At 36.5% G+C, this 14,120-nt stretch overlaps 1 protein-coding gene across 1 annotated transcript in view; it reads right to left on the bottom strand.

Annotated features, from left to right (window-relative positions):
• The window catches only part of LOC126974701 (DENN domain-containing protein 2A-like), a 65,114-nt gene that overhangs the window by 48,587 nt on the left and 2,407 nt on the right, over positions 1-14,120 (bottom strand). The window lies entirely within an intron of this gene.

The raw sequence follows: 14,120 nt of genomic DNA, 5'->3' as shown, positions 1-14,120 counted from the left end.
ATAATATTTTCAAGTCAAGGTTACATCATTTGTGGAGCTTGAACGATTTACGGCGGTTCCCAATATACTATCTACAGATATAGATAAATTACTACCTTCTACTGTCTGTTTTTATTATTTCGCATTATAATTCCAATTTTACAAGTATAAAATTAAGATTGATAAAGCGATTTTTATACCCTTAATGGAATATTATTCCAAAAATTTTAAGTTAAATGTCTATAATGTGAAAAAAAAGTTTCACTTTTACCGTGGTATCATAAAACCACACAATAATTTTTTCCTAAGTCGTCGTTATAGTGGACTTTAGCTTAAGCTCAATCCACAAAAAATCAAAATCTCTTAACTCGCACTAAAAGCGATGTTTATATATACGGACTTCGACTCAAGTCGCTAGATAAGTCTGAGCAAAGTTTAAGTTCGCTGTATGCTGTCAGCTTTAGTATATTATTGTTCAAAACATCAGTCGAGACCGAAGTAATTTTGATAAAAATAAAAAGTACCGACGTGCAAATTAATCGTATCACAATAGTGACGGTGCACAAGCGAAAGTGAACACGTAGGTATTGAAAGATACAAGAACCGGCCGCGGTGCCGGAAACAATGTTTCCGCTCGATTCATTCCTTCATTACTAGCTGATAACTACCACTCATTTGTACAGTCTTTGTGCTACACAAATACATTATATAACGACTCTAATACCCATAAGGGACTACACGAGCAGGACATTAATTTGATGGTTATTGATGCGCCCTGTCCATTACAATGCAGTGCGCTCAAGATTCTGATACAAGGTGGCTGATACAGAGCGTCGTCACAAGGTTCATGTATCACAATATACCAGCTGACCCGACACACGAAGTTCTGTCAATAGAAAAACAATGATGTAAGTATTCGGGAATAATGCATGTAAGTCATCGGAAATATGGAATTAAAAGTATATAAGTTAAAAATGAAACAAAGAAGTAACGTATAAAGATGTTATCCTTATGAGATAGGTATATTATGCCATCGCAGACTATTCTTTAGACCTATATCATATAAGATACACAATTTCACCATACATTATTATATTATACTAGCTGACCCAGCAAACGTTGTATTGCCGATATTAAAATCGCGATACAAAATCGAATATGAAAATTTGAAGTTGTATGTATTTTTTAATGCTGACTGATATTCAAACAAATTAAAAAAAAAAATTCGAAAAAATTTAAAAAAAATCGTGTGGACCACCCTTAACATTTAGGGGGATGAAAAATAGATGTTGTCCGATTCTCAGACCTACCCAATATGCACCCAAAATTTCATGAGAATCGGTCAAGCCGTTTCGGAGGAGTTCAAAGTTTAACACCATGACATGAGAATTTTTTATATTAGATATCTCGAAGGGTTTAAGACAGCGTTTTCGTTGAAAACTCCCAGACGTGTCCAATTTTTCCGACACCTTCCACAATTATCCTTAATTTATACAAATATGTATACAAAAACGTAACTAATGTTATACTAAAACCTTCCTCGAGAACCACGCTATCCATTGGTGAAATCCGCATGAAAATAGGTGCAATCGTTTTTGAGTCAAGTAGTTTTGAGTTGAGAACAGACGTAGGACTTTGTTTTATAATATACAGTACTAGTGATATAAAACTTTTATTCCAAAATTCAAGGGCTTGGCATTCTCTCTTACTTGATCGACGCTGTTATATCAATGGAAGGTAGCCAAAAAATAGCAATAAATTGTCGTTTAATGTCAAGGAAAGTATGTATCTGTACAATACACTGACCTCTACTATATCCCACTGCACTGGCGGCTATCAAAGTGGTTTTGTGCCTGATTGATATTCGCCATTCTGGCGCTGTTGGCCATATAGCGAGAGTCTGCGGTACTAAGACTAGGGATGACAACCCCAGCAAACAACGATAGATAGTGGGAAACTATTTACAAAAAAAAAATGTGTACTTTATTACGTTGATTCTTGAAGTATAAATAACAGGGAAAACGAACGAAACCAATTCAAAATGCAAAAATGCTTCCAGTAGTGTACGTTCCTTCGCAGCCATTTGTATTAAACGTCAAAATTAGTTCTCTAGAACGCTTGCGAGTGGCGCTTCAAAAAGGCACAAAAAAATGCTGTCAAACATATGGAACAGCCTATCCAGTGGTATTTATATGTGTTTTATTTATACAGGTGAGTGGTACAATATGTGGACGACCGGCCTGTTCGATGTCTGTTAATTGTTGCGTAGTCGATGAATGACAATAGGATTGTCATTATCGAAGTCATTGATGTCATTGATCAAGTCATGGTCAAGATTAAGTAACTTTTTAACTATCGGTATCAGTTTAAAGATTTTGATATCTGTAATAGTTACCGAATAATCGCCTGGTCACAATTAACGATTATATCCTGTATTGTATTACAAATTTTATTTTTAACCCTTATTAATTGTTAATTACAAAATTGATGCAAGTTGAAAAAATAATAACAGCATTAATTATGTCGCTGTTGTTCTTGTAGTGATATAATGTCACAATAGTCAAGCAGTCCGTCAAACATTATCTCATAGAAATGATCATGCAATAATAAAATGAAAATAAAACTGTCCTATCTATCCAGTGATGACTTACGGTACGCAGACTGCTCGCTAACTATGAGCCTTATGATCGCTCAGAATGCAATGGAGAGGGCTATGCTCGGAAATTTCCTGCCAGATCGAATCAGAAATGAGAAGATCTGTAGGAGAACCAAAGTCACCGACGTAGCCGAGATAGTTGCGAAACTGAAGTGACCGTGGGTCAGGGAACATAGCTCGACGGACAGATGGACGTTGGGACAATGAAGTCCTCGAATGGCGACCACGTACCGGGAAACGTAGATGGTTAGACCCCCCACAACATAGACCGACGATCTGGTCAAGATCGTCGCAATATGAGGGCAGCACAGGACCGATCGTTGTGAAAATCTTTGTGGATGGAATTTAGCAGCAGCGGACGTCTTCCGGCTAATTTATGATGATATCTTTCAAGTTGGACTAAACTGCACTCAGTGCAGAAAACTCTTTATCCCGAACGTGCATCGTGAGCATAGACATGCGTAACCAATTTGTCAATGTGCGTGCTAGCACGCTAAAATCGCTTACAGTACTCGTAACAATAGATTCGCTTTTCCATCTTGATGTATGTCCGTTAGAGATGTACTTCTCTCTCGCACACTTTGTTTGTCTATAGTCTATACGCTGACATATTGTAAGATCATGACACGAGATTTTTATATAGGTACTATGGATCAAATTGTCTCGTGACCCACCGTACCATTTTCATATAGTTGATAATAAATAAGTAGGTCGTAATTAACTTGAACATACATTTCCTCTGTAACTGTTATTATTTTATTACACACAGACAGTCTACCAATTGTCATTTAACAATCTTTGTCGTGCAAATATAAACCCAACTATTTTTTGTCAAGTGGGTCATGAATTAATTCTGTCGATGGTACATAAGACGTATATATATATAATATATACTACCTGATTACATTCATCTCTGGACCAGACGTCGATGACGTCACATCGTCGCTTTGTTACGGTGCGCAAAACAAGCTTCTCTAGGATATTATTATCAACTAAGATTTATATTAAGTATCTGCATTATTGATTGATGTAAATGTGTTTTGTTTTGATGCTGATTATTATTATTATAATGATGAAAAATCAATGAAAGAATCTGCATGAAGCACAAAAAGTAAGTATTTATTTTTCTGACAGAACTATTTTAATTATACCGCCACAGAACAATATAAACTACAGAACTATTAACACAAGTCAAAACGTTACAAAGAAATATTAAAAAACAATTGTTATGTAGTATTTTTGTATTATTCAACTGTTCGTATGAAATTTGGAAATACTTATTGTTAAAATTTAGAATAATTAATTAATGATAAGGTAGTGTAATATTAATAGTGTATCTAATATTACTTACTTGAATAAATATTATTATTAATATTAAAAAACAAAGCAGTGACAGCAAGAAAATGTCACATGCAACAGTAATAATATAAATAGTAAATAAATAACATTGACACACTTTTCACACAAATTATCTTGCCCCAAGTTAACCATATATAGCCTGTGTTATGGGTTACAAGACAATGATATATTTAATACAATATACTTACTTAAACATACATAAATACATATAAACATACATAAATACATTTGAACATCCATGACTCGGAAACAAACATCCATATTCATCATATAAATGCTTGCACCTACCGAGATTCGAACCCGGGACTTAGTAGCTTAGTAGGTAGGATCGCTAACCACTCGGCTATACAGGTCGTCAAGGATTAATGAACCTGTAAACCGTACTGGCGCAACAGGACGAGCGCGAGGGGGTGAAAGGGGAGGGACTTCACATTCCAGCGAGGTCTAGAGATAATTAGGCCGTGTAGTAAATTGACAAGAGTTAGCCGTCAGCCATATTGTCGCGCAACGCTAGCACAGAAATTCTAGAGTAAGTTCTGTTGCGTTACGAAATTACATTGATCAGTGGCGGGCGGCGGTACCTGTGTCGCAACGAGTTGATAATTAATTGTAACAGGCTCACGGAGCCGGTTCTGTGTCCTGTGGCCGCTCGCTCTGTTTATACACTATCAATACATGTTATAAAACAAACTCCGCGCCTCTGTCTGTCTGTTCGCGATTAATTCAAAAATTACTACACCGATTTTTATGCTGTTTTTACCATTAGATAGCGTGATTCTCGAGGATTTATTGTATGATTTGTTAAGTTCTTGTATACATTTTTGCTTGTATATTAACGATAGTTGTTGGTGGTATCGAAACTTGGCAATGGGATTGTACGCGTATACATACAGCCTATTCGATTTATCTCGTTTTGAAAATAACTAAATTATAAATAAAGGCATACATTTCTGAATGGTGGTCAATAAGTTATTTTAAATTATATTATGAATAAAAATATTTGATTAGTTTAATATTTAAATTTGTCTTGCTTATATTATTTAAACTTATTATTGAGAATATTTTTACTCTGATCAAACAAACAAAGAATAGAAAAACGTGTTCAGCTCGGAACGCCCGACAGAAGTGATAACTTAAACTAATTAAAGTTAAACTAATAAATATTGAAATAGTTTAACTTGAGAAAAGCTTTTACTTAAATTTTATATATAATAATATGATAATGTAAGGTAAGGATTTTTATTAATAAAATCTTTTATTGACTATAGGACTATATTTTATTCCTAGTTACAATTCTTGACTGTGCACAGAGAAGAGAATGTAGAGAGGAGGATACTGCCTACCGCTGCCGTATGCGTGGGAGAAAGGGAAGCCAGACAGACTGGCGCTGTAACGCGTTTTACCCTTTCATGAAAAGTTATCACTTCAATATATTACAATATATAAGACTGAAAAAACTGCACGCACGTAGACGCATCGTGACAACCGATGAATGACTGCCTCGAGGCTCCCGTGCAAGTAGGTTTTTCCGTACCTAAACAGCAGCGTCAAACGCCTGACAAAGCATAGTCCTGAATGAATTCTAGACAGCCTCAATACATTCAATAACCACAAACTTGACTCCCGTCCTTGAAATGGAAGCTGTGTAGCGAAACAAAAACAAACGCAACCACGTATCGGTTACGCACAGACGTGGTCGACGGACCGTGAGCGGCGGTCGTCATGCATCATGCCGTGGGAATGTAGATCTACCCTCACTTGAATGATTCTGTTTCGTCGTAGTCTGTAACGTCGCACGTTTTGCATCGAGGCAAATTGAGAAACCATCTGTAGACCTTGAATCATTTGAATAACGTCAAAGTCAAATTAACCTTTTTCAATTAGGCTTAAACTAAGCGCTTTTGAATCGCCACTACAAGTATTTGGCGCCGTTGTGGTACCCATAATCTAGCCGGCATCCTGTACAATTAAGACTCCAACTGGTAAATGCCCTTAGTCGCCTTTTGGGACACCTTTGGGTCTGGGACTTCCCTATTCTTCTATTCTTTTTATGCCCCGGGGAAGTACAGGGAATATAATCACCAATAAAATTCAGAGCGGTTTCGCAAAAGCGCTCGTCACTCTAAGAGCAGCCAACCCATCATATTTTTCAAACAAACGCGATTATGGCGTTTCAACGCATCTTTCTTTAAAAAAAATCACTGATACGTATCTTATGCATTGTGTCTAGGTTTTTATTGAAGCAGAAAATGCAAATTTCAATAAACAAATTCAGTACAACGCTCCAAATATCTGCGTTATTGCACAAATTTTGCAATAGAATGAGTGCTGTAATACATGAGGCAACGGAACGCAACCAATGGCGACAGCTTGTGGACAAGATGAGAAGGAGTCACGATCCTCAGCAGTGAGGGAAACGACTGAGAAGAGAGCACAATTTTTACCCGAACTTTGTCCGTTCGTAATGTAATCATAAATTATACAAAGTAACCGATAAACCTCGCGCATGTTTGTAATGTATTGTAATATGAAAAGGTAGGCCTATTAGATTATGCCCAGTGAAAATAGCATGCAAATTAAAAAGGTGTTCCCGACGGTCGTCTGTCGCCATCAATAAGTCATATCCTAATACGGCAGATAGTTTCACCAAGCCGAATAACTCAAGCGCTTGTCGAGTATCTAAATATAGAATCACGCAGAGAAAGTGCTCGTTGACATATCGAGAGGTCGCTTTAGTCGCACCTATATTATATGTTTTAATATAGTCATAAACATATGACGAGCTTGGAAATAAGGAACAATGTTCCATATAATGTAATTTTTGGAGTCGGTGTCATCCAAGATAGGTTAGTAACTACATATATAGTTATAGGTGAGATGTGCTTGAGTCGTGAGGAGGCGAGAGGCGAGAGCGGGTCGCGCAGGTCGCGGGCGGAAGGACACCGATACCAAAAATAGCAATAATCGTAACTAGAATTAGTTTAATTAATTAGATTGTATAAAACACGCAATTACTTTTATACTTTTTAGTGCATATTATATCAAAGTCAAAAAAAAATCTTTATTCACTGTAAAACTTTATAAGTTATTTAGTGAAAGTCAGGATGAAGTACAAAAGTTACAATAGCATTCGAATGAGTACAACAATATTCATTAACAAAATTTAGGCCTTAGATGTCAATCTATCTATTGTTTTTTAATAATGTTTTTGAAGTAGTTTGTTTTTCTTAAAAATTTTTTTCTCCATATATATCTTTGCTCCCAAGTCGTAGATTATCCGGGCAATAGAATGTGTGAGAACACTAATTATTCAAAGCATTTATTTTCTCAAAATACTTTCGAATTCTGTTATACCAACATATAATACAAATTTAACTTGAGCCAACGGTCCGAGTGTAACTCATCGATCGTAAATCTTAGTACTTATGTCTTGTTCAACTGTCAGTTTGTGGCTCCATCTACATGAGTTTCTTGTCAATTCTTCTCATTAAAGCTCTACCTTTTCCGAAGTATTTTTAAAGGCCGGCAACGCTCCTGTGATTCCTCTGGTGTTGCAAGAGAATGTGGGCGGCGGCGATCACTTAACACCAGGTGACCCGTACGCTCGTTTGTCCTTCTATTCCATAAAAAAAAAATGTGAAAAAGTATAACATTTGACATTCATGAGTATAATTTTCTTGACCTAAATGAATAAATTGTTTTTGATTTGATTTGAAAATTACGAAATGGTGAGCATGTTTCGATAGTTGCAGTCTAATAAATAGAAGCATATATTGATTCGATTTAAAATCACATAGGCTGCGTCAACTAACATAAGCCATAATAAACATATTAAATCACCTACCGGTTAAGCAAAACATTTGTTGCCAGTGGAAGGCTCCTTTGCACAGGATGCTAGCTAGATTATGGGTATCACAACGGCACCTATTTCTGCCTTGCCGTGTTTCGGTCTGAAGGACGCCGTAGCTAGTGAAATTACTGGGCAAATGAGAATTAAGTAACATCTTATGTTTCAAGGTGGTGAGCGCAATTATAGAGACACCCACGGTTTATTATGGATAGGGCATATCAATTACCATCAACTCAACGTCCTTCTCGTCTCGTCTCCTATTTTCTTAAAAAATAATAATAAAAGACAATTTCTTAACCGTAATCGTCCCATCTTCGGCAGTTAAAGCTAAATTGTTAATGTTAAATAGCTAAATAACGACCTGTCAACAGTTTCAAATTAATATTCGATATTGACTTGATATTTCACTTTTTAACTTTTACTCTTGGTACAGTAATACATTCCGCCAGGTATCCTATACCCATGATGGCCTAAGACTACGCAACTTCATCGCTATTGTCGTGTCGCTCATATCTATAGCAAGTCTATCGTTTTTTCACTCGAAAATAGTTTGAGTCATCGCTGATGACGTAGTCTTAGACCAGTTACGTGATCCAGCTGCCACTGGAAGGGAATATCAGCCGGAGTATATTATTATACCGTAGTTTAACAATGCCAAAGAATACGATGGTGCAACACATTCCGCAGTCTATGTTAAAGTCAGCGTTACTGTTAACGTTAAATTGGACGTAAACTTTAACTATAACAGCTAATATGATGCAAGCCAGCCATAGACTATTATTACGTGCATTAACTGTGCTACAGCCGGGTAGAGTGAACGAGCACCCGTATTGTAAACATGACACGTAAAATACAGTTTCAGATACCGTTCTCTCAAGAATGACTTGCATTTGCATTGACAACAACTGCAAAACGGAATGAAATGACACACTAAAATACTGTGGGAAGGCCTTTAGGTTACCTATACACTATGCGGTTAGGTGTCCGGCTGACTGTTAGGGCTATATTTCACCGGGACACCACGGTGGCGCTACTAGCCGCGGCGAGCGTGGCGTCCGTAAACTACCAAACTAGACGCCACACAGACACCAGCGACATAAAAATATTTGAATTAGAATTTGAATAAAGTCAAGCGCAACCGCTTCCTGTGGTTAGCCGGACGGGTGGCCGCATTCTGGCTACCGTATAGTGCGCAAGTAGCCTTAGATTTGCTAATCTTTGCTCATCAGATCAATAAACTGTTTAGTCAAAAGTAAATAACGAACTATTTAAATTTATTTTAATTTTAATAATTAATTAGAATTTTTTTTTAGGGTTCAGTAGCCAACTGGCTAAAAACGGAACCTTTATTATATTATATTATGTGAACCGCATTAAGAATTTCACACAAAAATAGAAAAAAACAATTAAACCCATACGTGTTGTATCTATGGCTAGGTCTTCAAAAGCGATATTGAGGTTTCTAATATAATTTTTTTCTAAACTGAATAGTTTGCGCGAGATACACTTCCAAAGTGGTAAAATGTGTGACCAGTTGGAGGGGTCTTTCTGTAAGGCTTCGTACAGAATTCTGAATGGATTGAATAATAGAAATAAAATAATAAGTGAAAAAACAATTTTAGTAAATTTAAGTTATCAAGGTATAGCCAAGGATAACTGGAAATAAATTTAAATGATACTCGATAAGGATCGAATCCTTAAAGAACGAAATATTACATTTTTAATAGCGGCAAATGGACACATCAATAAAAGTGCGACAAAGTTTATGGAATATTCATGTTTTATAGAGAGAGTAACGAGAGTTATGATATCTTGGAATGTTAGTTGTACTTTGGAATACTTTTAATTATTTCACCAGATCCTTTTGTTTAGATGATAAAAGCAAAACATAGGAAAGCTAGCCAGACAGTTTCGTTACAAACAATGTTGTCCTCACAAAAATATTTTACGTTACTTAATGTATTAAGTATAGCTTATTATATATATCATCTTAAGACTATGCGTTATAATGATAAACATAAACGGCCTGCGCGACTTTTATAGAAAAGAAATACTCATATTGAGATCCAGCTGCGATCTATATATGGACTGAACTTGAAACAATATAAGACCTTTGCTTTTTATAAGCGAATAACTGTACAGGTTTGCGCAAGGTGCTATACTAGAGCCACTAGTTTACAATATATTCGTATGCCTTGACCATGTCTGAATAAAAATTCATTCTTGAGTACAATTTATTCGAATCACAAAAGCCAGTCTGGTTTCAACCGGGATGATTCCTAATAAAATATTTATAAAAATGTTTCGTCTTGCAATGACACTCACAATAAACAATTCCTATTTTTATTAGTGATAAAAATTAGATCTAATGAATAAAAACTAAAAATTAGATGTCTACTATCGCATATGTATTTTTTTGGGATACAAAGTCCAAAAAAATAAAAAATATTGTAATGTCATTTGTCCTTGGTATGAGTTCTGAATTAAATCGAGGAAGTGTTGAAGGCTCTGTAAGATTTGAATGTGATGTGTTCAGGTGGTTCTGCTCTAATGCTGGGAAAAATAGGTGTTAATCAGATGCCCGCAATGGTTTTATCTTTTATGTAATCGTGGACGGAAATACCATCTGGCGTTCATATTGATCATTTATGATATATACAGACGATATGAAAATATTAGCTTCGTAAATAACTCTGAGCAAAAACTTCTGCTACAACAAGATCTAATTAGAATTACCACCAATTGTACAGTGAAAAAATTATACTTAAGTATGTCGAATTGATGTGCTCCTTTTCTCGGAAAAAATTGGGTTCCCATCATCATACTGGTTGGGAATGATAAACATAAAGCCAGAACAGCTGACGCGTATGCTAGACCTGGGTAACCACCAAAGGCTGGGATCATAATTTGGATAAACTAAACCAATGTGAGAAATAAACAAATAAAAAGTTATACTGTGCCTTTGTAAACAGCGATCTTGATTACGTTTGCCTTTGGAACGCCCGTTATTTCTTTTTAGCTTTTTAACCGAACCATTTGACAGAGGAAAGTGTCAATTTTAGTGATCTTCACTCACTACTTGACCGCACGTGACGAAGTACGGTCCATCATCTAGTTGGTATGCTCTTCCCGATTCAACTTGTGGAATTAACCACGTTAATAAAACACTTACATATTTAACTTCCTGAAAACGCCCGGGGTCAACTAGTTTCTTCCATTGCAAGTTGGTCAACTTTACACACCACTTTTTATACTTATATAAGCAGTCGAATAAACATTAATAAATTGTATAATCATTAACGTACTTTATACAACTAGACACTCACAATCGACTTTTAAAAGTCGTCAAAAAATGTTCGAGCGGCGTTGTATATTATTACGTATACATTAACTTATACGGATAACATTAAAACATTCAGTTAAATTAACACCTTATTTCGTGATAGTAATGTTCAGTCCATTATGTAAAACTCTGCCTAATATACTCGTAGGCAGAGTTTTGCTTCAGACAATTATTTTTGAATGTGATTATGAGTCTTGTTTTTTGTACGTCAATGTGTATGATGCAAAAAAAAAATATGAATTCGGAAACACGAAAATATATTGATATATTGACAGAGCACAACCGGGTGAGAGCACTGACCTAGACTATATATCACTGGACAGGCGGCTGTCAAAATGCTTTATTGCCTGTTTGATATTCGCCATTTTGGCGCTGTTGGCCATGTAGCAGAGTCTGTGGTACTAAAACTAGTGATAACAGCCTCCGCAAACAACGATAGATGGTAGGAACCTATTTACAAAAAAAAATGTGTACTTTATTACGTTGATTCTTGAAGTATACGTAACACGGAAAAAGAACGAAATTAATTCAAAATGCAAAAATACTTCAGAGTATTGTACGTTCCTTCGCAGCCATTTGTATTATACGCCAAAATTAGTTCTCTGGACGGTCGCGAGTGGCGCTTCGAATAGGCACAAAAAATTTGCTGTCAAACATACGGAACAGCCTGTCCAGTGGCCTATACAGGTCAGTGGGTGAGAGACAACGGCTTTTATCTTTACGTCTAATGACGACGAAAATCAGTACTCAAATAATGACACTACTTACATCGTTAGGTCAACGGAAAATCTTAGTTGTAGGTGAAAGGTAGTATTACTTTTTTTGCTTATCATACTGATTCGAAATAAATTTCGCTATTAAGCACCTATAGTGCTTATATGTGGGTATATATTATTACAATGTGTACCGTTGGGTTAGCACGGCATAATTTGAAGAGTAACAATTGAATTCACACATCAATTGTTATAACAACTTGTATATAAGTACAACATGAATTGTTTGATGTTAATAGTGTGCTTTGGCTTGAGAAATTGTAACACGGTTATAATAGGCCTCTGCATAGATTTTCAGCAGTGTCATTCTCTTGACTCATTTGCGAACAAAGTGAAGCGAATGGACACAGACAGGCAACCTATGCTTGAATAGCCAGCATTCTATCAGTGCTAATTGCTTTTTTTTTCATTCTCCACTCTTGAGTTGGGTCTGAAGTCTGGTGAACTGACTTCTGAGCTTCTCAGTCCCGTCGGTATTGACACTCCAGCCAGATCTCTCAATTTATGCATTCCTTTTGGGACGTCCCCAAGAACAAACATTGTCTATCTAGTATATCACTACCTCTTCGGAATTGGTGAAAGTGAAGGCTTTCATCAAATCTTTGATTTTGGGGAAAATACGGAAGTCACAGGGTGCTAGGTCGGGGCTATGTGCAGGATGGGTGACGAGTTGCACTTTTTCGGTCGGGGCTAACAATCCTAACAATGTCATAAACAGCATTAGAATGTCCGTGGCCCTACTTCATTTGCATCTGTGAGCACCATTCCAAGCGAGCCCGCTTCTGCTCCGCTGTCAGTTCATGAGGGATCCAACGACAACAAAGTTTCCGAACTTTCAATTCTTCGTGTAAAATTTTCTGAATTGGTCTCATACCAATCCCCAATAGTCCTTGAATTGTCTCATAGGTAATCCGCGGGTTTTCTTCAATTAGCCGCTTTGCAGTAGCCACATTATTTTCGTTGACGGCAGTTGAAGGCCGCCCTTCACGAAATTCGTCATGTAAAGAAACCCGACCTCTCTCAAATTTAGCAAACCATCGCCTTACGGTGCTCAAGCAAGGAGCTTCTTTCCCAAAAGCATTTTGAAGACGAGCGGCACAGTCTTGCGGAGAGAGAGAACTTTTAACATCATAAAAAATAATCTCTCTAAAACCCTTTCGACTTAATTTCATTTTCGTTGCCTACATAGAACTTGGATGTGTGATAAAAAAACAATTGACAAATGATTTCCCACCAATTGCTTTTTTATTACTAAGAAGGTTGCAGCTTTCAAAAAATATAACATTCGAAATTCAAATTTATATGATTAGCTAGAAGTTTAGTGTGCCCCATGTAGAGCTCACTGCTAAGATTGATTCTTTTCATGAACCTTATTATATCTTTTGCAGTGAGCTGACATATCTCATGTGGTTGAAGAATCGGACTTCCTAAAGAGTTCCTACGTTTACGCATTAAAGGACCACATTCAAAGAGAATGTGTGCTGGGGTTTCATCTGCACTATTAGACAATCTACACGCTCTGCAATCTCAGAGGCCTAAGATTGAGGAGTGTTTGTTTAATCTGCAGTGGCCCGTTAGTCTCCTGGTTAGAATGCATATGTTTTCCCTACTTAGCCCTAGTGCCTCATGTGCAACCTTCTTGTTGAAGGCTTGAATTAGTTGGTTTTGGAATGGGTTAAACCCGGAGTAGCTACAGAGTTTAATGCACACTTGTGAATGTGATGTATCAAGGGTTGATTAAACAAGACTCCTTGGGACACCACAAAAGAGTTGAGGGCTCTGTTTATTCCTCCCTGAGTATTCAGTATAATCAGGCAGTTATCTACAAGCTATGAGACTGTTCTGTTTGAGTCTATAGCCAACAGAGTGGCCTGACTATTGTGTGTCTATTTACACACGATGTGTAAACGTTATAACAATTGTTTTCTTGACATCGACATATTTATGTGCTACCCTGCTGTGTTTAGACACAATTTAGAATTTTTGTGAATGTTTGTGGCTGTATACCAATTTGAATTTTTGTTATTATTTTATCTGTGAACATGTATTAGGACACAACTATAGTTATATTTTGTATCTCTTCCTATATTGCTCAGTTCTTGTGATGTGTTTGTTATGTTTTATTGTAATAATAAATAACATCATAGGAATGAGTGAGAT

Source organism: Leptidea sinapis, chromosome 33 (assembly GCF_905404315.1).
Source record: "Leptidea sinapis chromosome 33, ilLepSina1.1, whole genome shotgun sequence".
Classification (NCBI taxonomy): Eukaryota; Metazoa; Arthropoda; class Insecta; order Lepidoptera; family Pieridae; genus Leptidea; species Leptidea sinapis.
This window is presented reverse-complemented; position numbering and strand designations above follow the sequence as displayed.